Here is a 26,375-nt window from a genome sequence, read left to right as displayed (position 1 = left end):
TTCTTTGATACGTCAAATCCAAAATTCCAAAAAAATATTTTCTTCTTTTTTTAAAAAAAAAAAGGGTCTTTCTCCCAAAATTCAAAAAAAAAAAAAATCAAAATCCAAAAAACTATTTTTTGTCTTTTTAAATTTTTTAAAAAAATAAAAAATCAATTTGTTTTTTAAAAAAAGTATTTCTTTCGAAGATTCCAAAAAAAAAGGCAAAAAAAAAAATCTGTCTTTAGAAGTTTTCTTTCAACAAAAAAAAACAAAATTCCAAAAAAACAAATCCGAAATATTTTCCCTTGCTAGCAGCTTTTATGGGATTAATTGTATATGAGTAAAAAAAAGAGTTAGTTTATTTTACTTTATTCCCGATTTGCCCTTAACTACGTAACGATCTGATTCATGCGGCGACATGATACGTAGGCAACCCCCAAAAGGTTCGATCGAATTATTTCTCAATAATTCCAAAATAAAGGGAAGAATATAAAAAGGAGTAAAAAAAAAGAGAAGAAGCAGAAGAAGAAGAAGAAGAAGAAGAAGAAGAAGAAAAGAGAAGAAAGAGAGAAAATAATATGCAGCAACCTTATAAGCCGGAATGAAACATGAAACCTTCCAAAAGCATGTTAGAAGTGGTGATATTGTTAGGATCATGGCATATTACGTCTGATTCATATCTGTAAAATGCTTAACCCTAACACGTTTGTTGTCTCTTATCTAGTAAGTTTAAGGTGGTTGGTTTGTGGTGAAACTGGCAACACATCATTACTTTACCTGATCTAAGAAGAAGGTCGCAATGGCTAACAATGATGAAATCGAGGTGGTTAGTGACGACCCTCAGGGTCAATCAGTTGAGCAAGAGTCGGAGGAAGTAAGAAGATTGAAACGACAACTGTCTGACGTGTATCATGCTTGGGTCTCCGGTCAGCCTCCACCTCAGGTCCCTCAGAGGGAACTTACACCGTACCCCAGGATACTCAACCACCGCTCCCCACAATGAGTGATCATATTCTGCCTCCGGGGTATGTGCCAAATTACAATTTCCCTGCCGCCCCTGGTACTTCCAATGTACGACCTCCTGCCGCACCAGTTAGGAACACCCCTCTCGTTATGTATGGCGCGCCGGTGTATACAATCCCGCCACCAAATCCTATGACGAGACCAAACATCGAGCCATTATATCATGCTTATGATGGCCAGTGCTACTCTCCAGATATGGCTTTTAAGGTTTCGACTCCACACAATCAGACCCTATAGTATGAGTTACCTACAGAAAATGAAAAGGCTCTCAAGACAGGAGAGCCAGATGAGATGGTCAGGAAAATGAAAAGTCTTGAGTAGAACATAAAGAACATACAAGGACTAGGTGGTCACAAAAGTGTCTCATTCAGTAATTTATTCTTGTTTCCTCACATCCATTTTCCACCAGGGTTCAAGACCCCAAAATTTGAGAAATATGATGGACACGGTGACCCTATCGCCCACTTGAAAAAGTACTGCAACCAGCTGAGGGGCGCTAGAGGAAAAGAAGAGTTGTTGATGGCTTATTTCGGGGGAGAGCCTTGTGGGGGTAGCCTCTGAATGGTTCATTGACTAAGATGTCTCTCACTGGCACATTTGGGATGACATGGCCCAAGCCTTCATCAAACAATTTTAGTACAACATTGACATTGCGTCAGATCGCAATTCCCTGTCCAATATGAAGAAAAGGCCGACTGAAAGCTTCAGGGAGTATGCCGTTAGGTTGAGAGAGCAAGCATCTAGAGTTAAGCCACCCATGTATGACAATGAGTTAATCACTATCTTCCTTCAGGCTCAGGATCTTGATTATTTTCAAAATATGATGTCTGCAATGGGCAGACCTTTTGCTGACGCAATCAAGATAGGAGAAATGATCGAGAATGGCCTCAATACTGGCCGAATTATAAGTCAAGTAGCTCTCAAAGCAGCCACCCAAGAAATCCAGAATAGGCCGGACAACCTTGTTAATCAAAAGAAGAAAAATGAGGAGGCCATGATGGCATCACGGGCAAAAAGAGGCCAAAGGGGAACATCTCAACCCCCGGATCTACGATACTCAGTTGCTCCACAGTATGCAACATTCAATGCTCAGTCTTATGACAAGCCATCCAATCGCCAACATATGCAATCCCCGACTTTAACATACTTTCGTCCTCGTAAAAAATAAGAGTGTGAAAGGGAACATAAGCAGAGGGACAATTTCACGCCAATCGTAGAATCCTACATAAGTTTGTTTAAAAGGCTAAAACGTTGTGGCATGATTGAGCCGCTTCAAGGGTATGTTCCTGATCCATATGCAAAAGGTTTTGACCCTGATGTACGGTGCATGTACCATTCTAATGTCCAGGGGCATAGCATTGAGGATTGTCGGGCTTTGAAAAAGGAAATAGAAATGATGATTCAAGAAGGAATGATCGTGGTTCAAGATAATGGCATCCTAAACGTCATGACCAAGCACACACTGTACATATGATTTACAATGGTAAAGAATATGGGTACGGTTTGGTGAAAAATGCCAAGAACCTGTCCGCTGAATGCAAGGCAATCAAAATTATTGAAGGTCCTGTTTGATGCTGATGCGCAAATTCGTAGCTAAGATGTTTGAGCTTGATAATTGGAAAGACACTCCCCACCTTGCCGGGAAGGAGTCTTGGTAACTTATTTTATTATAATTTCTATCATCCGTATTATTTTGAGGTTGTGATCCAGATGTTGTTTGATTGTCCTGTCATCAAACCTCTTTATCCTTTAATCAATAAAATGCAACTTTTCGCTTTGTCTCATTTTAATCCACTATGTATGGTTCTTTTGCATATATAGTTCTTTTCATGCCAATTTTAGTGACATGACATGCATGCGGAGTTTTCGGCTAGATTTTAGAAAGCCTGTCTAATCTTGAATTGAATCGAAAAAAAATACTCGAAGGATAAATAAGAAGTTGAAGAACTTTGATGATAAGCTTGTGTCACATGGAACCAATATAGTCATATCCGTAGAGATTAAAGATGTTTATCTCAAACCTATTATGAATACCGATTTAAGGATAATTGAAAGTTTTGAAGCCTAGTCGGAGTAATCGATGAAAGTCTCTTTGGCCACGACCTGCCATAATCTAATCATATCAGGGAAGATGACCCAAATCTCCAAAGAAGGTGCATTCCAGGGAATTTAAAATAGATTAGTTGGTACTGAAATGTATCATTTCACATCAAGGCAAAGACCAATAAAATGTGGCTCCAATTTGTGAAAGATCATTTGTTGCGAACAAGATATTGACTACGGAGCTGTACAACTGACAAAATCAAGAAGACATTCATGTCTATCAATGCCGAACCTGAAAAGAGATAGTATGTTTGGCATTCTTGAGGTGGGAGGCCATTTTTCTGCTACCTAAATACTTATATCCTTCGTCACCCCTTTTGAGCCTGTTTTATTTTTTTGACCCCCCTCTTTTGGAATCAACTATAAAGTCAAAGTTCAAAAAAAAAAAAAAAATGCCACCAGAAAATAGGAGCTAGGTCAATTTGTTGTTTAAAAAAAAGAGAAGAGAAGAAAAGGAAAGGAGAAAAGAAAAATGAAAAATGAAAAGAAAAAAAAGACAACAAAGAAATCTTTCGTGTTAGTTTGAACTACGTTTGACTTGATTCCTTTAAAGGATACGTAGGCAGCTCTATACTAGGGTTCAGTCTAACCAAATCAAAAATAAAAATTCCCCAGTATCTGAAACTGGGGCGGGAGTTTTTTTTTTATTTTTATTTATTTATGTTTTTATGAAGAGTCGATTCCAAGAGTTGTAAGTATACAACCCCATCATCTTGAGTCTATTTTGAGCCTTCATACAACCCTTTCTTTTTAACCCTATCCAAAATTCATACAAATAAAGACCTCCCAATTAATCTCTAAGAATGCCAAGCGAAGCACGTAATAAGCAACAGTTGTCACACGACATAGAACAATGTCAAGTTGCTCACACAAGAAAAAAAATAAAATAAATAAATAAAAATGAGAGGGTCTTACTAGTGAAAACCCTCATGGGCACTGTAAGGTGATGGTACGTAGAGATAAATAAATGAGAGAGATCGGTTTCACATGACAAGTCATCCAATCGCCAACATATGCGATCCCCGACTTTAACATACTTTCGTCCTCGTCCAAAACAAGAGTGTGAAAGGGAACATAAGTAGAGGGACAATTTCACGCCAATCGTAGAATCCTACATAAGTTTGTTTAAAAGGCTAAAACGTTGTGGCATGATTGAGCCGCTTCAAGGGTATGTTCCTGATCCATATGCAAAAGGTTTTGACCCTGATGTACGGTGCATGTACCATTCTAATGTCCAGTGGCATAGCATTGAGGATTGTCGGGCTTTGAAAAAGGAAATAGAAATGATGATTCAAGAAGGAATGATCGTGGTTCAAGATAATGGCATCCTAAACGTCATGACCAAGCACATACTGTTCATATGATTTACAATGGTAAAGAATATGGGTACGGTTTGGTGAAAAATGCCAAGAACCTGTCCGCTGAATGCAAGGCAATCAAAATTGTTGAAGGTCCTGTTTGATGCTGATGCGCAAATTCATAGCTAAGATGTTTAAGCTTGATAATTGGAAAGACACTCCCCACCTTGCCGGGAAGGAGTCTTGGTAACTTATTTTATCATAATTTCTATCATCCGTATTATTTCGAGGTTGTGATCCAGATGTTGTTTGATTGTCCTGTCATCAAACCTCTCTATCCTTTAATCAATAAAATGCAACTTTTCACTTTGTCTCATTTTAATCCACTATGTATGGTTCTTTTGCATATATAGTTCTTTTCATGCCAATTTTAGTGACATGACATGCATGCGGAGTTTTCGGCTAGATTTTAGAAAGCCTGTCTAATCTTGAATTGAATCGAAAAAAAATACTCGAAGGATAAATAAGAAGTTGAAGAACTTTGATGATAAGCTTGTGTCACATGGAACCAATATAGTCATATCCGTAGAGATTAAAGATGTTTATCTCAAACCTATTATGAATACCGGTTTAAGGATAATTGAAAATTTTGAAGCCTAGTCAGAGTAATCGATGAAAGGCTCTTTGGCCACGACCTGTCATAATCTAATCATATCAGGGAAGATGGCCCAAATCTCCAAAGAAGGTGCATTCCAGGGAATTTAAAATAGATTAGTTGGTACTGAAATGTATCATTTCACATCAAGGCAAAGACCAATAAAATGTGGCTCCAATTTGTGAAAGATCATTTGTTGCGAACAAGATATTGACTACGGAGCTGTACAACTGACAAAATCAAGAAGACATTCATGTCTATCAATGCCGAACCTGAAAAGAGATAGTATGTTTGGCATTCTTGAGGTGGGAGACCATTTTTCTGCTACCTAAATACTTATATCCTTCGTCACCCCTTTTGAGCCTGTTTTATTTTTTTGACCCCCCTCTTTTGGAATCAACTATAGAGTCAAAGTTCAAAAAAAAAAAAAAAATGCCACCAGAAAATAAGAGCTAGGTCAATTTGTTGTTTAAAAAAAAGAGAAGAGAAGAAAAGGAAAGGAGAAAAGAAAAATGAAAAATGAAAAATGAAAAGAAAAAAAAGACAACAAAGAAATCTTTCGTGTTAGTTTGAACTACGTTTGACTTGATTCCTTTAAAGGATACGTAGGCAGCTCTATACTAGGGTTCAGTCCAACCAAATCAAAAATAAAAATTCCCCAGTATCTGAAACTGGGGCGGGAGTTTTTTTATTTATTTATTTACTTATTTATGTTTTTATGAAGAGTCGATTCCAAGAGTTGTAAGTATACAACCCCATCATCTTGAGTCTATTTTGAGCCTTCATACAACCCTTTCTTTTTAACCCTATCCAAAATTCATACAAATAAAGACCTCCCAATTAATCTCTAAGAATGCCAAGCGAAGCACGTAATAAGCAACAGTTGTCACACGACATAGAACAATGTCAAGTTGCTCACACAAGGAAAAAAAAAAAGAAAAAAAAAGAAATAAAAAAATGAGAGGATCTTACTAGTGAAAACCCTCATGGGCACTGTAAGGTGATGGTACGTAGAGATAAATAAATGAGAAAGATCGGTTGGTGAAAACCTTCCGAGGCACTACCAGTCGAAGGTGAGCTATGATTTTATACAAATAATTGGCACAAAGAGGCCAACTTCAAAGACGAAAGGGAACAACAAGTAGAAAGGGTAGATTGGCTGGATAGATTTGGCCGCTCAATCCAAAATGCATGTCATGATCATTAAAGCTTGACTACCATATTCAAAAGAGCCCATTCTATGTTTCTCTCCTCGTAAAGTGTCATTTTTCAGTTAAATACTATTCTTTCTCATTTTCACATCGCGTCATTTTATTCATTTGCATTATTATTTTGAGTCAGTTTTTATAAAAACAAAAGAGAAATGATTTCAAAATCTGTTACCAGCTTTCTAACTATACAAAACGAGTTCTATCCTAGCACATCAAAGAGGACATATCCAGAAGGCACATGCACAATAAGTTGTTGAGATTAAACGAGATCTGAGGTTTCATGCAGACGAAAGTTCCAAAGAGAAAACTTTGTTGGTCTATTTGCTTAGAAGCCAACAAAGAAAGGGACACAAAATTGGTCACCGTTCCCCGTAAATGCAAAACAAATGATGTAAGGCATACACGGTAGTGACAAAGGCACAAATCCAACTCTGATTTCCTCTGATAAGCCGAACAAAGTGTTTCGAAGAAATCGAAAAGGTCACTAAGTAAGACTTGCTTCATGGGCAAAGCTGATAGCACCACAGACACAAACTGATATCGGGTGCAAGATAATCAAGTTTGATTTTTAAAGGAAAAAACCTCCAAAGTGAAGACTTGCTTTATAGACAAGGTTCAACATCACCTTAGACATTCGGGTACAAAAATAGTCGAGGGCAACGATGGAAAACCAAGATTTCCATAAAGCAATACAGAGTATCCGAGCAACTCGGTATCGCGCTGAAAGAATCAGTTCTTTTTCAGCAAGGTGGCCGCAAATTTAAACTACTCAGGTCATCAAGGCCACAAACCGACCACCACTATTAAACTCACAAATCTTTCTTTGTTTGAAGCAGGAAACAAAGTAGCGTAGAAATGAAGTTCTCAAAGTATGAATGTACCAAATGTAAGTTCTTCAAAGACTCTACTTCTGCTTTCTAGGCATGCCCATAATTACTTCATCAACCACTGCATTTTCCAGCATAAGGTACATCAGTCCTTAGTTGAGGTCCCATTTTGATATAGGGCACACTACACCCTAGTCGCATGTTTAGTATAGGGTACACCAATTCCTAGATGTACTTTCCAACCTAAGGTACACTAATCCTTAGTGAGGTTCCACTTTAATACAAGGTATCCTATCCCTAGTTACTTTCTCTCTAAGTGATACAACGCGCCATCCCTTGGTTATATTCTCTCAGCGATAAAGGGTGCCAATCCCTGGCTATATTCTCTCTTAGAAATACAGGGTGCCAACCCCTGGTTACATTCTTTCTCACTGATACAGGGTTCCAACTCTTGATTATATTCCTCCTTAGTGATACAGGGTGCCAACTCCTGGTTATATTCTTTGTTAGTGATACAGGGCGCCAACCCCTGGTTACATTCGTTCTCAGTGATACAAGGCGCCAACCCCTAGTTACATTCCCTCCAAGTCTTTCAACCTCACTCGTAGGAGACACACTTCCTAGTTTGGGCGCCAACCCTTGATTATATTCCCCCTTAGTGATACAGGGCGCCAACCCCTGGTTACATTCTTTGTTAGTGATACAGGGCGCCAACCACTAGTTACATTCATTCTCAGTGACACAGGGCGCCAACCCCTGGTCACATTCCCTGCAAGTCTTTCAACCTCACTCGTAGGAGACGCACTTCCTAGTTTGGGTGCCAACCCTTGATTATATTCCCCCTTAGTGATACAGGGCGCCAACCCCTGGTTATATTCTTTGTTAGTGATATAGGGAGCCAACCCCTGGTTACATTCGTTCTCAGTGATACAGGGCGCCAACCCCTGGTTACATTCCCTCCAAGTCTTTCAACCTCACTCGTAGGAGACGCACTTCCTAGTTTAGGCGCCAACCCTTGATTATATTCCCCCTTAGTGATACAGGGCGCCAACCCCTGGTTACATTCGTTCTCAGTGATATAGGGCGCCAACCCCTGGTTACATTCCCTCCAAGTCTTTCAACCTCACTCTAGGAGACGCACTTCCTAGTTTGGGCGCCAACCCTTGATTATATTCCCCCTTAGTGATACAGGGCGCCAACCCCTGGTTACATTCTTTGTTAGTGATACAGGGCGCCAACCCCTAGTTACATTCATTCTCAGTGATACAGGGCACCAACCTCTGGTTACATTCCCTCCAAGTCTTTCAACCTCACTCGTAGGAGACGCACTTCCTAGTTTGGGCGCCAACCCTTGATTATATTCCCCCTTAGTGATACAGGGCGCCAACCCCTGGTTATATTCTTTGTTACTAATACAGGGCTCCAACCCCTAGTTACATTCGTTCTCAGTGATACATGGCGCCAACCCCTGGTTACATTCCCTCCATGTCTTTCAACCTCACTCGTATGAGACGCACTTCCTAGTTTGGGCGCCAACCCTTGATTATATTCCCCCTTATTGATACAGGGCGCCAACTCCTGCTATATTCTTTCTTAGTGATACAGGGCGCCAACCCCTAGTTACATTCTTTCTCAGTGATACAGGGCGCCAACCCCCGGTTACATTCCCTCCAAGTCTTTCAACCTCACTCGTAGGAGATGTACTTCCTAGCTTGAGTCATTCCAATAAGAGACACACTTCCTAATATGAACCATTAATCCTAGGAGACGCACTTCCTAGTCCGAATCTTTCAACCTCACTCGTAGGAGACACACTTCCTAGCTTGAGTCAACCGTATTCATTTTAATAGGAGATGCACTCCCTAATATGAGTCATTATTCCAAGGAGATGCAATTCCTAGTTCGAGTCCTTCAATCTCACAGCCATTCAAATGATACCCATGGGACATGCACCTCCTAAGTCCAAGTTATATCAATTTTATACCTAAGATAAGAACATCCTTTTCGGAGCCTTTAGTTTCATTTTTGGATCTTTCAAATAAAATAAGCTGACCTGCAGTTTTACCCAATAACTCGCAAAATTTTCTCAGTGCCAAACTGGGGCAGAAAATTTTGTTCGTTTTGTTTGTCTTTGATGGCTTTGCAGGCCCTGCCGTAGAGCATATGTTGTGACGATTAAAGCTTGCAGTTTTAGCTTTCTCATCATAATAAAGAAGTTTTTCGGTCACAAGATAGTTGGAGTTAGCTTGGATAATGTGTCAGCAGCCCAGCTTCTCGAGTTTCATTTTCTCGAACTCTGATCCGGAAAGCAAGCAATCGAGAATGAGCCATGATCCTTTCCTCAAAGAGCATCAAGATCCAATCTAAGGTCAACACAAGCGAGCAGGTCAAGAGTCAAGATTTGACTCCACAAGACACATAGATTAGGAATTTTGTAACTCTTAGTTTCCAGACATATGTAGTTCTTTCTCTTTTCCTTTTGATGCAAGCAACAAGTAACAATAACAACAATAACAGCAACAACAATAGTCTTAAATCTAGTGTCTGGTAGTCCCAGCTACCAAATTTTCCCAGAACTACACTGACCTGATTCCTCTAAATAAGGATATGTAGGCTACCTCAGAAGCAGGGTTCGGTCACCATTTTAAAAAAATGCTTTCATTGGAGTAATATGTGAGCAAAAATTAGCCATGGCATTCACTTTTCTTTGCACAAAAACTCTTCATGTTCTCGAGCGAAGAGGGGCAGCTGTGAATACCTAATTTTTATACTATTTTAACACCTCCTAAAGTCATTAGTATTTTGTTGCTTTAATTATATTTCCCAATTTTTGTGTCTTTGATTGCATATTTCCTATCATAAAAATACCAAAACATAGTTCTTTCTTTATTTGTGCATTTTAGGAATTAACTAACTATTTAATTGGTGAATTAATCTAGTTAATTGATCATTTGAATAAGTTACTTAATTAATTTATTTATTTGTATAAATTTAGTTTAATAAGTAGGATTAAGAAAGAAATTGGGCCAAATTTGAAAGAGAAAGCGGCCAAAAATGTAAGATAAGGGGATGCCTTTGAAAGGGTCCGGAACGACGTAGTTTTGCCTCAAAACTACGTCGTTTCATTAAGTGACCCAAGATCAAATCTCACCCATTGATCACCCCTTGATCTAATGGTCCATATTTAATCTCTCAAGAGGTATTTAAAGCCTCAAAAATCTGAAAAATTCCCTCATTTCCCCCATAACTCTTTCTCTCTTCTCTCCGCCGCCGCCGCCGGAAATCACCTACCGGCGGCGGACCACCTCCAAACACCTCCAAATTAACACCATATAATCTCCACAACCTCCTCTTCCCATATCTCCAAACCAATTCCTTCAAAAAAAACCTCAAACTCCTTGAATTTTAGATCTAAGAAACTTTAGCCGCCACTTTTTGGTCCAAATTGTTGAAGCTCCGGCCAATACCACCCTACAACACATACATGAATGGATAGAGCTCCACGAGACCTATATTTTCCTACCCATTTCACCCCCAAAATCTCCGTCGCTGCCGGCCCGCTCCTCGCCGCTGCCACGGCTCCACCGCCTCACCACCGCCAAAATGCCCCGAACCCCCATTTTAGCTATTTTTCGACTCAAATACACTCGTTTCTTTTGGCGAGATGCTGAAACGCATTTCGTTCTAGCATCTACCCGAAAGAAACATGCGTTTCGGAGTCGGGTAGTCGCCTTTTAGCATCTCCGGCGTCTTCTCGTGGCTCGAACGGCTTCAAGCATACTTGTTAGGTATAATCGTCATCTCTTTAATTAATTTTTGATTTTTTTTTTTGTTTAGTAGATTAGTTTCTGATTTTTTTTTTTATTTTTTTTTCTGTTTTGGTTATTTCTTGTTAATTAGAGTTTCAAGTTAGGTTTATTTAATTAGCTATCTCTATTTAGTTTAGTGGTTTGTTAGATTCGTTATTGATTTAAGCATGATCTTTAGTGTATTAGTTAAATCGTTCACTTAGTTAGTCGATTATTTAGTTGTTGTTAGTCGTTGTCCGATTGTTAACGATGCTCGTTCTATTTTGAGCATTAGTTTGTGAATTTAGTTGTTTGTTTAGTAATTAGTTTGCACAAATCGAATTCATTCCCATCAAGTTGGTTTTAATACTTAGTTCAATTACGTTTTTAGTCTCGTCTATTCTTTGTTAGTTCATAGTTGTCCAAGTTTGATTTGTGTTGAGCAAGTAGTTTGTTGTTGATGGTTAAAATCTGAAGTTTAGTTTATTTTATTACAAAATAGGGTAATAGTAGCTTACTTTTACTAGTAGGGTGGCTGAAAGGATATTTTTTCTCCTTGCTTCTGACACAACAGATTTTCAGATTGTCCTTTCACCTTTGGGACAGACCTTGAACAGTGTTTAGCACACAAAGTCAGTCTTTTGGACAGATTTTTGGTGAACCAAAATCTGTTCAAAAAATCTAACTTTATTTGCCTATTGAAAGGGTTGCTTTTCTCCTATAAAAGGGACTCTCTTACACTTAGAATGCGGAGGCCTACTCACTGAAAAAGAGGACACTCTATTACACACTCTATATTATACTGAGAAACATCTTGGAGAGTTGCTTAAAGACATATATCTTTGAGAAAAATCAGCAGCTTAATACATATAACAAGGTAAAATTTCAGAGTTTTGTGAGGATTATTTGAGTGCAAAAACCTCGAGAAAAATAGAAAGAACCCTTAGGCAATTTGTGAAGTTGATAGCTACCAGTTTCAAGCATCTTTGTTGAGTTTTCTGGGTTGTCTTAACACATTGAGTTGCTGTTGTTTCTACTGTATTTGCTGCTGAGTTGTTTTTATTGCTGTACTGCTGTATTTTATTATTCCACAAATCAGGTAACTTTTAAATTCTTATATTGCATATTCTTGATGATAATAAGAAGGATTTGATCCCGGTTTGGTTGATGGAACATATTAGATCTGATTTTGTTTCAAGATGAATGTTATATTAGTGTTATCATCATGTAAATCTGTTAAAAATTAGTTAAATTATCATTTTCTTCTTTATATATGTGATTGAAATTGCATTCTCGTAAGATTACTTAGTTTACGGAAAAGATAAAGACCCCACTTTTAACCATGTTTGTTTAGTTTGGGCTCTTTTCCGTGAGTTACTTTAATGGTTCTTGTATAATTATCTAAGAAAGATTCTAGCTTCAAATGTTTTGATGCTTTGAATTATAGTCAACATAATGTTATACTTAATATAGTTCTTCTCTTTAGCATTGAAGTATTACCTTTTTTGTAGTTTTTATATTTAGTCGTGGTTTCTATATTGTTAATGAGTGTAGTTTGATTAGTGCCATGATTGGTGAAGATGAGTAAAAATATTATGTTAGTCCTTAAGAAATAGTTGGTTAAGAAGATAAAAGATAATAATTGGCATGTAAGTTTCTTTTATGAAAAAAAAATTTAGTTTGGACATCAATGTAAGAAGCTATTTGGGCATAGAAGAATACTTGTTATTTTGTGTTGTCTTGGTCATCAAGGCTCTTAAGCAACATGGGCCAAATAAGCTAAAATTTGTAGGCCCAATGACAATAGAAAGCAAGATGGACATTTTCTTTAAAACCAATAAATTGTCTTTTGTTAAATAAAATAAGTGGCCCAATACCATGAAAGTTTAACATAAGCTTACCCGGGTTTAATGTCTTGCATTAGTGAAAAAATTATTTTTAATAATAATATTTTTTTTCCAGTCGAACAAGTAGACCATGTGTTCATACACGGTCCTTGGTCGATATTTTTTTTAATAAAGTAGTCATGTGTGCATTCCCGCTCCTTGACTTTTCAATATTAATTATATTTAAACCATGTATACCGACACGTTCTTTGTTTTAATACATATAATCAAATAAGGACTTTGTGTGCTTGTACGCTCCTAGGCCAAAATTATTAATTATTAAGCAGCACTAGACAATAGTAACTTAAGGCAAATAATACACACTTTATCCAAAAATAATTCAAGCCAAATTTTAGTCAATAAAAGCGACCGTGCTAGAACCACGGGATTCGGGGAATGCCTTACACCTTCTCCCCGGTTAACAGAATTCCTTACCCGGACTTTGTTTTCGCAGACCAATAATAATAGAGTCAAATCTTCCTTTGATTAGGGATTCAAATAAAAGGTGACTTGGAACACCAACAAAATCAATTCCAAGTGGCGACTCTGTAAATAAAATAATCCCTACTTAATTTTGTCACTTTAATTGAAAAAACCCTTTAATCCACACAATATTATTTTGCGGGTAGAAAAAGGGGTGTGACACTTTCAACTACCCATGCTAGCATGGCTTAATGCCACAGGCAAATTTTCACTGTTTTTAATTATTCCTTTAGTTTATTCTTTCAATTTAATTTTATATTAGGGTTTGCTTCAGTATATTAATCATCTCGTAAAAGACAAGAGGACAGAAACCATATTTTCATGTAAATGTTCACAAAGGCATCTAACTGATTATTCAAGATTGAAGGAATCCTAGGGTGGCTAAATCAAATTTGTATAAGAAATTTTACTACAATCCTTTTCTCTTTAAAGTATAAAATTTTACTTTTTCTGTTTGATCCTAGCTTGTCATACGGCATTACGTAGATGTAGAGGCAGGATTTAAAATTTATGCATTTTGAACTTGTTATCGGACTCATAGCTCGTTTATTAGTTACTGGATTCGTAATTTAATAAAGAATTTTTAATACAAATAAAGAGTCTAGGTAAAAGCCAGTGGATTCCTTCTAGCTCGTACCTCATGTTGTAGCTTCACCCCGAGTTTCATGCAAAAATATTATCATCCCTTATAAAACATTAACACTTTCTGTTTAACTATTAAAGATTTTAATCAAGGGTTTTACATCTACTCATCAAAATGTATACTACTACTACTATTACTATATGTATGTTCATACTAATTAAAGTCAACCTTTGCCAACCTCTTTATGTGTATTTTCCAGTATAAATTTCTTCATGTTCAATCAATTAAATCGTCAAAATTTTGATTACTTCTTTCTCTCAACTCCACGCGGCAGCTTTATTAGAAGCTACCTACATTTGGTGTAAGCTTAAGGTTTTGCTTTATTAAGCTTATTTTGCTGAAGAAGAAAAGGCTCAAATATTCTGTTTCTTATAATTGTCGTTTTTCTTTGTTCCCAAGGTAATGTTGTTGCACATACATTTTCTACTTAATATATTCATTATATTGCTAACTTTTTATTAGATTATTATGAGAAAGGAAATGAAATACATGCATTCTTTGGAAGTTGGATTTGACAATTTGAGATTATGAGTGTATCTTTGAGTTTTCTGCAAGTGAAATATATGCCTTATTATGGAGTCTTGAGTATATCCTATATTTCAACGTTTTTTGTCTTTCTAATTTTTGGTCATTTAAGTATAATAGCAGCTGGTGCTTTCCCAACCTAAAGTAATCCGTTTAATTTCCAGATTGTATTTCTTATGTTATAAGTATTTGATAATTAAGTACTTAGGAATAATGATAATTGATTAAAGTTTTTAATGTGTTTGACGTAACACTTTGTTGTTACTACAAAAAATTGATGTTTTTCTGTGCTGTAGCCAAGCTTTGAAAATTTTATTTAAAGTCCGTTCAAATAATGCAAATCAAATAGGCCAAGTTGTTTCCTTATTTTTCGATATTTTAGGGCAGGTAGTTTTATGTGACTTGCTAGTGTATAAATATTTTTACTTCGCTAGTGTATAGAAGCTAATTAACTCTATACCACTTATATATTCACTTTCTCATCTTTCATATACTGTGTTCCATTTTGTCTTTTTTTTTCTTTCTTTTCTATTTTGTCTTTTTTTTAGGTGTGTGGTGTTGTGGGGGTCTAAAAGATCGATTTGTTTCCTTATTTTTCATGTTACTAATCGATCTTTTAGGGCAGTTATCGATAGTTTTACGTGACTTGTTAGTGTATAAATATTTTTACTCTGCTAGTGTATAGTCATGTAGAAGCTAATTAACTCTATACGTTTATTTTTTTCTCTTTTCTATTTTATCTTGTTTCCTTTCTTGTATTTGGGGGGGGGGGGGGTTCTATTTTAAGACTCTTAGGTACAAAGATTAGATTTGGAGTGTTAAAAACGCAGGTGAACGCGTTCTTTTCTGGCATCAAAACCGGGTTTTATTAATGAGTGTCTATAGTAGTGATCTTGTACGTGAAGATAATAGTAGTACTACAACATAACGCGTTGCTTATTTCATTTGTTTATAATTTGTATTAGCTTTAAACCGTTAACCCCATGTGATCTTGCCTCATTTCTCATGGACTTCCTTCAATTTTAACTTTATTAATTACTTTGCACACATACTTATATGTATGTCCTATATATATACACAGTTCTTGCACAGGATCCTATTGCTCTACAAACTCCAATACTCAAAAGTCTCCCCCTCCCCCTCTCCCTTCATATCCCACGTAAAAAGTCCTTATACTTTTAGTTGTGTGAACTAACAAGCTCATTTCAATCATAGTTTCAACCGTTGGTATTCTTTGGTAAGTGCATGTTTTATGAATGTCATAGGCGAATCCATTATCTAGATTAATCAGTCCTTTCAAAATGAACTTAATCTTATTATATGTATGCGTTTTAACTTTTTTATACATGCAATACATAGTTCGAGCCAAAAATAACGAAACATTTACGTCCTAAATTTGTCTTTAAGTTGAATGTTTTGTTTTTCTCTCAATATATGGTTTTTACATGATTATTTTTAACATTTTTATAGGTGGTTAGTTGATCTTATATATGTACATATTTTAAGTTTTTTTTATACATGTATTACATAGTTCAAGCCGAAAGTAATAAGACATGTCCAAATATATCGCTAAATATTTTTTTTTTTTTTGTCAATATATGGTTTTGATTTGATTGTTTTGAATATTTTGTAGGTGGACAGTTGATTTGGCTCCATAAATTTAAGATGGGGTTAGTCAGGAATCCTAATATGAAAAGTGGAGATTATTTGGAAGGTATGTTAAGTGATTACATGGGAGGAAAAGCAAAGATGAGAACACCAAAAAGTTCTCCAACTAAGCTTGTGATGGTATTAACTTGTTTACAATTTGCTTTTGCTGTTTATGCAACATTTCTTCTATATTACATGAGTCCATCAGTTGATTTAAGAACTAAACCAGACTTTACATGGGCTACGTGAATCGCTCAATCTTGGAAACACTTCATTATACCTCCACATGTTGTTAGTCATGCCCTTGTTAATAAAATAGAAATACAACTAAAACCAATTAGTCCTTCTGATGTTTGTGAACATGAGAAGATTGATTTTGAGCAAAAGAAATCTAATGATGCACTTATGATCAAGTTGAAGACAGAACTTTATCAAGAACTAAGAGATTTTCAAAACAAGAATCTTGGTACTGAAACTTTGTCTGAGCTAATGGCAATGAAGTCCAAGTGGGATTTGCGCGGTCCAAACAAGCCAAAAATCACAGTAATCTTGAACCATTTCAAGAGGAAAACTCTGTGTTCTCAGCTTGATTCTTTGCTTGGACAAACTCTTCCATTTCATCATGCTTGGGTAGTTGCATTTGGAAGTCCTAATGAGAAATCACTTAAGAATATTGTAGATAGTTACAATGACTCAAGAATAAGTTTTATCAGTTCAACTTATGATTTCAAGTACTATGGAAGGTTCCAAATGGCTTTGCAAACAGAAGTTGATCTTGTATATATCGTAGACGATGACATGATTCCAGGGAAGAAAATGTTGCAAATCTTAGCACGTGTAGCAAGAACAGACAAGTACAAGAATTCTGTTTTGGGAAGCCTTGGTAGGATTTAACTTGGGGTGACAGTGAGCACAGACTTGCATATGTATCCGAAACCACTATTATATTCAAGGACATTGTTCAAGTCCGGAACGATCAATGGTGGAAAGCACTCTCCACTGGTTATGTAACACAATGCGAAGCAATGAATCCTCAAAAAATTGATGCACTTTTCTATGCCCACTCTGTCGATGAAGTTAAAGCTCTCGCGCCTCTTCTTGAGAAATTCTGGTCAACTATTAGAAAGAAGGCCTACATTGTTGTCTCGGGAGGCAGCTTCTGCCCTTGCGAAGATTCTGTTACAGCTTTAAACTAGCCTAAGGTTGTATGCAAAGAAAGAAGATTCAAGATTATGGATTTAGGAGTTGGTGCTCTATCAACAATTTCAAATTCAGAAGTGCCCATCATTCAAGCAGTCTATGCTAGCATGAAATGTCTAATCAACATTCATAACCCGAGCCTCATGATCATAGTAGCTGATGCAGATCCTAATGTGAAAAAAGCACTCAAGATAGCTACAGAAGCTAACACAAACAGTTCAACTTTGGTCCTTTTATCTAGATCATCGGTTACTAAGGTTCTTTGGATGGCTGATCTTCGGCCCACAGCATTGCCAAGTAAGATATTGATGGATTTTATGCCTTACATTTCCCTTATTCTTTTCCTGCATATGATCTATAGTCTGAAAAATGCAATTTGTACTTGTAGATTGGAATCGTATGAGGCTTTCCATGAACATCCTCATATAGAATAGAGCTAATTCACTAGCAAGGCTTATCAAGGCTCTCAGCGATGCATACTATATAGGCGATGAAGTTCCCATTACTTTTTACATGGATAGCAAAGTGGATGAAGCAACTATAAAGCTTGTTAACTCATTCAATTGGCCTCATGGACCTAAAACTCTTCGAAGAAGAATCATCCAAGGATGCCTAATTCGAGCTGTTAGTGAGAGTTGGTACCCCTCATCGGATGATGATTTTGGCCTTTTACTCGAAGATGATATCGAAGTCTCCCCTTACTATTACCTCTGGATCAAATAAGCTGTCTTGGCCTATCACTATGACCCTCAAATAGCACTTCCTGAACTCTCATCGATCTCTCTTTACATGCCACGGTTGGTGGAAGTTGTAAAAGAAAGGCCTAAATGGAATGCAACAGATTTCTTCAAGCAAATTCATCCAAACACACCTTATCTCCACCAGTTGCCTTGTAGTTGGGGTGCTGCTTTCTTTCCCAAGCAATGGAAGGAATTCTATGTTTACATGAACATGAGGTTAACTGAATATCCCAAGCAAAATCCTATTCAGATATCAAAATCAAGAACAAACGGTTGGCAAGCTTCTTGGAAAAAGTTTTTGATAAATATGATGTACTTAAGAGGGTATGTTAGCCTTTATCCGAACTTTCCAAATCAATCGAGCTTTTCCACAAATCATATGGAATCAGGTGCACATATTTCTGCTAAGCAGAATGTGATTAAGCATAACAAGGCTGATTTTGAAGTGCCATTGCTAAAGGAAGATTTCAAGAACCTTTTGCCAAATGGAAAAATGCCTCCAGTTTCAAAGTTGCCTTCATTGAACCTCTTCAATCAGCCTGTTTCTCTAAAGGGATTAAAAGCAGCAGGAGCAAAACTAGGGAAATATGTTATTCAATGCAGTCCAATGGAGATAGTAGCCGTTCACCATAATACAAGTTTACCTTCACATTGTGCAAGATTCTAAAAACTCCATACTCGTCAGATGATCACAAATTAATTCTTTTGTTTTCTCTCCCAAAATCTATTTTGAAAATTTTCCATGTTACATTACTTGGTGGAAGTGATAGTTAAAAATTGGTGGGAGAGAAAGATGAGGCTTTGATTAAGCTTTATTTCTCATGCAAGTAAGGGGAATAAGGATTCTTTATGAATGACTACAGATGACAATGTACTCTTGTAATATTGCAGCCAAAATTGGCTTTCTGTATCTTCTTCTTTTGCCTCATTTTGCAATCAATGAAAGAAGACAAATTCATCCAAAAACTTTAGCATTGCCTTTGATCAATATTTTTCAGTGTCTTGGGAATTTTAGAATCCAAATCATGGAGTTTGGACTATCATGTCATTGCAACAAATTTTTAGTTTCAATCGGCATGTCCTAACTTAAACAACAGCCACATTTAAAAGATAATTGAACATGGTACCTATTTAGGCTATTAATCTCAGAGTAAAAATTATTAAGAACTTAATCACTATTTTTTTATTAGTATAGTTGAAAGGATTTAACTTATATGTACTGAGAGTACAAAAGGTTATATACAATCAGTATATTTTAACCAGTTATAACAAATTATTTACTGCAGTTTACATTACCAAATTACTATTGTGATATATCATTTTAACATGATGGTGTAAGAAACTGGACACTTAAGTGCACAGAAAGTAGTTGGTTGTCATTGTGAAATGTGGTGAGTGTAAGAGTCCTTCGTGATTTTTTATACTTCAATACCACACAAGAGGGAGTGATTTGTGTGGTGTCCAATTTTTCGCGTGCACAAATTATAGAAGGACATGGTTCTTCTATGTGTTCCTTATACTACTGTTGCGGAATAATAAATGCAGAAGTAAAGAACACAAGTATTTTTACGTGGAAAACACCTGGCTCAAAAGGTGAAAAAACCACGACCTACTACCAGTAGGATTTTTCCTAACACTTCACTAAATCACCGAACCAAAAACAACGTTTATAAAACTCTTGTAAACCTAAAGATTATCTCTAACTCTTTGTGGCAAACAGATTCAGACTGTTACAACAATTTCAAGTTAACTCTAACTTGAACAATATACTCACAGTACCTAGTACAATTTGCTTCTAAGAAAGCTGAAATGTACAACTCAAAAGCCGTACTACAATTGAAGTATAATAAAAGACAAACACTTGGAACTGGTTCTTCTATCTGGTTCATGTAGCTTCAAGTTCTCACACTTGAATCGCACAGGAATTGCTTGCAAAATGCCTTGTTATTTTTCTCTCAACTCTCGTTTAACTTTATCGTTTGTGCGTACCTGTAAAATGAGAACATACTGAAATATATAGAGTTAGTAGAATAAGATTAACTAGAGTAATTCCATATGCTTCCATGGTGGAAGAGTTCTAGTTATCTTCAACTTCTAACTCCTCCCTTATCTGGGATAGAATTCTCTTCGAGTAAAGAGTCTTTGTCACGACCCGAAAGTTCCCACTGACGGGACCGAGATGGCGCCTAACATTTCACTTGCTAGGCAAGCCAACGTTAGAAAATCGTTAAACCAATTCCTTATTTCCATTCAGTAAATAACAATAATTAACTAAGATGAAATATAAGAGGTGCGAAATTTTATAAAACTGTATTAATTACAACCACCCGGATCTGGAGTCACAATTCACGAGCATTCTAGAATTTACAACAAGTAATGGTCTGAAAGAAATACAACTGCCTGAATGAAAGAAAAAAGTAAGACATAAAGGATAGACGGGGACTTCAAGGTCTGTGAACGCTGACAGATCTACCTTGAGTCTCCGGATAATAGACCAGTAGCAAATCTCGATCAACCTGAGCCGGTATCAAAATCTGCACAAAAAGTGCAGAGTGCAGCATCAGTACAACCGACCCCATGTACTGGTAAGTATCGAGCCTAAACTCGGCGAAGTAGTGACGAGGCTAGGACAAGACACCCACATATAACCTGAACAGTATAATCATGCTAGTGGCAACAACAGTAAATAAGAAATAATGCAAAAATAATGGGAGGGGAACATACAGTGGGGAAATACAACATAAGGAGTGAGAATAATGAAAAGACATAATTAAACCAGAAATCCTTAAACGAATTGAACAATTAAGACAGCAAGGAAAACTACACGGCATCACCCTTCGTGCTTTACTCTCAACCTCACCAAATAATAAATAAGACTGCACGGCATAAATAAATTACTCTCAACCTCAACCTCACCCTTCGTGCTTTTACTCTTTTCCTCACAATATAAATAAATTATGCACGGCATCACCCTTCGTGCTTTACACTCTTCCTCACAATATAATTAAATTATGCACGGCATCACCCTTCGTGCTTTACACTCTTCCTCACAATATAATTAAATCAATAACAACGGATAGAGAGGAGTTTCACAAGAAAATCAATATTTCATAAATGATTACTTTCATAATTTAACATCTCAACCTCGAATCAATATTCACAATTTTATCGACCTTGGTGGAACTGGATACAAGTTTCCCAACATTTCAACAATAACAATAAGCATTGGGTAACAAGATTTAAGACTACAAATTTACAATAATGGAATTTCACTAGCGTACTATGACTCGACCACAACGTATAGATGCTCGTCACCTCAACTATACGCCGTATTCAACAACAAAACACATAGCAAATACTCACACAATACCTATTCCCTCAAGCCAAAGTTAGACACAACACTTACCTCGCTCCGAATGCCACTTAATTCTCAATTATAGCTTTTCCTTTGGAATTCTCCTCCAACCCACTCGTATCTATTCAAAAATGACTCAATAGTATCAAATATTTCTAAAGGAATCAATTACACTGCATAAATCTAGATTTCCTAAATTTTCCCCCCAAAAGTCGAAAATCGACCCCGGGCCCGCTTAGTCAAAACCCGATGTTCGGACCAAAATTCATTCACCCATTCACCCATTCACCCCCGAACCCGAATATATAATTGGTTGTGGAATCCGACCTCAAATCGAGGTCTAAATTCCCAAATTACCGAAATCCCTAGTTTCTACCCTAACCCTTAATTCTACCATGAAAACTCTAGATTTTTAGTTAAACATTCAAGAAATGTAATGGGTAATTGAAAGAAAATGGTTTAGAATCACTTGCCAACACTTTGGGGAAGAAAATAACTCTTGGAAATCGCCTCTACCCGTTTGGTTCTTGAAAATGTTGAAGAAATGGTTCAAACCCGTGTTTGGAGTCTGTTTTAAGCCACTAGACAGGCCTTCATCGCATTCGCGAGAGTCCTGTCACGATCGCGATGCACAATGGCCTAAGGCCTTCACGTTCGAGAGTCTTCCTACACGTTCGCATAAGGCAACTCCCCCTTATCCTTCGCGTTCGCGACCTAGTAGACGCGTTCGCGTAGAAGAACATGACCAACCCTCCCTTAGGTCCCCAAGTGCTTCGCATTGGCGAAGGGTAAATCCCCCATCACTTCGCGTTCGCGACCAGGCCTTCGCGTTCGCGAAGAAGAAGTCTCAGCCTCACCAGTTTACTCTTCACGTTCGCGAGAAGACCTTCTCGAATGCGAAGAAGGATATGCCAGACACCAGAATCTGTAGAAAACCAGATTTTTTCCCAAGTCCAAAAAATCTCGTGGCCTATCCGAAACTCACCCGAGCCCTCGGGGCTCCAAACCAAGCATGCACACCAGTCTAAAAATATCATACGAACTTGCCCGTGCAATCAAATCGCTAAAATAACACCTAGAACTACGAATTTAGCACCAAATCAAATGAAATTCTCAAGAACACTTTAAAATCCATATCCTCTCAATTGGACATCCGAATCACGTCAAATCAACTCCGTTTCTCACCAAATTTCACAGAAAAGTCTTAAATATCATAATAAAACTGTACCGGGCTCCGGAACTAAAATACGGACCCGATAGTAACAATGCTAAACATCGATCAATTCTAAAAAATAATTAATTTTTCGACTTTTAATTTTTATCAAAAATTCATAACTTGAGCTAGGGACCTCCGAATTCAATTCCGGATATACGCTTAGGTCCCATAATTCGATACGAACCTACCGGGACCGTTAAAATACGAATCTGGGCCCGTTTACCAAAAATATTGACCAAAGTCAACTAAAATCAACTTTTCAGGCAAAAATTCTTATTTTCATTAGTTTTCAACATAAAAGTTTTCCGGAAACCTGCCCGGACTGTGCACGCAAATCGAGGAGGATAAAAATGAGATTTTAAGGCTTAAGAGCGCAGATTCGAGTTCTAAAACATAAGATGGTCTTTTGGGTCATCACAATCTCCACCTCTAAAACAACCGTTCGTCCTCGAACGGACATAGAAAAGTGCTTGGGCTGGTGAAAAGGTGGGGGTATCTACTCCGCATATCGGACTCGGACTCCCAAGTAGCTGCCTTAATAAGCTGACTTCTCCATTGCACTCGAACTGAAGGGTAACTCTTTGACCTCAACTGACAAACCTGCCGGTCGAGAATGGCCATCGACTCCTCCTCGTAAGTCAAATCCTTGTCCAACTGGACAGAGCTGAAATCTAACATGTGGGACGGGTCACCATGATATTTCCGGAGCATAGACACATGGAATACCGGATAAACAGAGGATAACACTGGAGGTAGCGCAAGTCTATAAGCTACCTCCCCCACTCTCTCGAGGATCTCAAATGGCCCGATATACCTAAGGCTCAACTTTCCCTTCTTCCCGAACCTCATTACGCCCTTCATGGGTGATACCCGAAGTAACACTATCTCTCCGACCATGAATGCAACATCACGAACTCTACGGTTGGCATAACTTTTCTACCTGGACTGAGCTGTGCGAAGTCGATCCTGAATAATCTTGACCTTATTCAAGGCCTCCTGAACTAAATCTATACCCAATAACCGAACCTCTCCCGGCTCGAACCGCCCAACTGGCGACCGACACCGCCTACCATATAATGCCTCATAGGGAGCCATCTGAATGCTCGACTGGTAGCTGTTGTTATAGGCGAACTCTGCCAGGGGCAAGAACTGATCCCACGATTCTCCGAAGTCTATAACACAAGCGCGGAGCATATCCTCCAATATCTGAATAGTACGCTCAGACTGCCCGTTCGTCTGAGGATAAAATGTTGTGCTCAACTCAACCCGCGTACCCAACTCACACTGTACTGCCCTCCGAAAGTATGAGGTAAACTGCGTACCTCGATCTGAAATAATATGCACGGGCACCCCGTGAAGGCGAATAATCTCACGAATGTAAATTTCAGCTAACCTTTCTGAAGAATAGGTAGCTGCCACTGGAATGAAATGTGCTGACTTGGTCAACCTGTCCACAATGACCCCAAACTGCATCAAATTTTCTCTGAGTCCGTGGGAGTCCAACAACAAAATCCATAGTGATACGCTCCCATTTTCATTCAGGAATTTTTAACTTCTGAAGCAAGCTACCAGGTCTCTGATGCTCGTACCTAACTTGATGACAATTCAGACACCGAGCTACATATGCAACTATATCCTTTTTTATTCTCCTCCACCAATAATGTTTCCACAAATCTTGATACATTTTGGTGATACCTGGATGAATAGAATACTTGGAACTGTGTGCCTCTTCAAGAATTAATTCACGAAGCCCATCCACATTAGGCACACAAATGCGACCCTGCATTCGCAGAACTCCATATTCCCCGACATCAACCTGTTTGGCATCACCGTGCCGCACCGTGTCCTTAAGGACAAATAAACGAGGATCATCATACTGCCTCTCTCTAGCGTGGTCATATAAAGAAGACCGAGCAATTGTACAAGCTAGGACACGGCTGGGCTCAGAAACATCTAACCTCACGAACTGGTTGGCCAAGGTCTGAACATTCAATGCAAGCAGTCTCTCACCAACTGGAATATATGCAAGGCTACCCATACCGACTGACTTTCTACTCAAAGCATCGGCCATCACATTTGCCTTCCCGGGATGAAACAATATGGTGATATCATAGTATTTCAATAGCTCCAGCCACATCCTCCGCCTCAAATTGAGTTCCTTCTGCTTGAACAAATACTGCAAGCTCCGATGATCAGTGAATACCTCAAATGGCACGCCGTAAAGATAGTGCCTCCAAATCTTCAGCGCGTGAACAATGGTTTCCAGTTCTAAGTCATGAACAGGATAATTCTTCTCGTGAACTTTTAATTGCCGCGACGCATATGCAATTATCTTGCCATCTTACATTAATAATGTACCAAGCCCAATGTGAGAGGCGTCACAATATACCGTATACGATCCTGAATCTGTGGGTAATACCAACACTAGCGTTGTAGTCAAAGAGGTCTTGAGCTTTTGAAAGCTCAACTCACACTCGTCTGACCGTCTAAATGGGGCACCCTTTTGGGTCAATCTGGTCTTAATAGTTGTTCAAAATCAATTACAGAATCGTCAATTAACTTCATGTTAACAAAAATCTCGTTTCAACCCTTCACAATACTAATAACGAGATGTGAGGCATGAAGACCTCATAATTATTTTTCCGAATTAACGAGTCACATTTAACGCCACCTGGGCGGGCACCTACCTCGTAGGTTACAACTCAATATTACAACACGAATTTGGCAAGTATGCATAGAGAATTTCATACAAAACATTTTCAAATAAGCCTAGCAAGCATGACTCCCTATTAGTACTATAATACAAAAATAATTTTCACAAGGGAGAATTTAAACATAAGAATTTTTATCACAAGGATCTCATCCTTATATAACTTCCACCGCAGCTCATAACCCGGTTTAAACATATCAATTTATTTTAAAATACGAGGACCTCGACCTCAAATCTGAATCATAAGTAATATGCACATCTTGCCAATCGAAACTTTCCATTTTATCCTTTTAAATAACTTTCATTAAACAAAATCACAACACATGATGAACCCCACACTGGTAGGCATATAATTCACAATTTGTAAATAAATTATCCGGAAATACATCAAAACATACCGAAATAAGTACCAGAAAGGCACCTTTAGCCTCACAGATCTTATTAGAGTACATCATGGAATGATAGGTGTAGTTATCTCCATAAAACCTCCCAACATAAGTAAACACATAAGTAGATTATAGAATTACGAAGCTCACTCATTAGTGGATCACAATAGGAGGACTCGTCTTGATACTCAGAACCAAATCAAGTTAAGAAAATTATTCCTTTATTTTAAATCGAGGTCGTACCTATAACAACACCATCTGATGTAACGACCTCCACCATACCATAAAACAAACAGAACAACGGCTGGGTCTCCACCTCTAGGACGCCTTCTACCCGCCTGTCCTCCACCCTTAACTGATCGTTTGGGTGGTATAGTAACTGCAATGGGGCACGTAGCCTGAGTGCTTTGATGAAATATGCATCTCCCAAGTTTAGGACAATTCTTCTCATGATGTGCCTAGTATCGCCGTATTCATAACAACCCATTTACGGGTTTGGCTGCTCATATTGAGTCTGTGCCAGATAACTGGAATAACCATTGTATGAAACTCATGTCAGTGGTGCATAAAAAGAACTTACTGGAGCACCTCGATTAATCCGATGTGCGAACTGGGCTGGCCGACTACCTGAGCCCCCGCCATAATGATTTATACTCACAGAGTAGAATCCACTGAATCCCCCAGAACCTCGAGA

At 37.8% G+C, this 26,375-nt stretch overlaps 1 pseudogene; it reads left to right on the top strand.

The window, feature by feature from the left end:
- Positions 1-15,288: 15,288 nt before the first annotated feature.
- LOC104109814 (uncharacterized) lies at positions 15,289-18,974 on the top strand (annotated as a pseudogene).
- Positions 18,975-26,375: the final 7,401 nt, after the last annotated feature.

Source organism: Nicotiana tomentosiformis, chromosome 11 (genome assembly GCF_000390325.3).
Source record: "Nicotiana tomentosiformis chromosome 11, ASM39032v3, whole genome shotgun sequence".
NCBI classification, from domain to species: Eukaryota; Viridiplantae; Streptophyta; class Magnoliopsida; order Solanales; family Solanaceae; genus Nicotiana; species Nicotiana tomentosiformis.
Note: the sequence above shows the minus strand (reverse complement) of the source record. Positions and strands in the feature narration are given on the sequence as shown.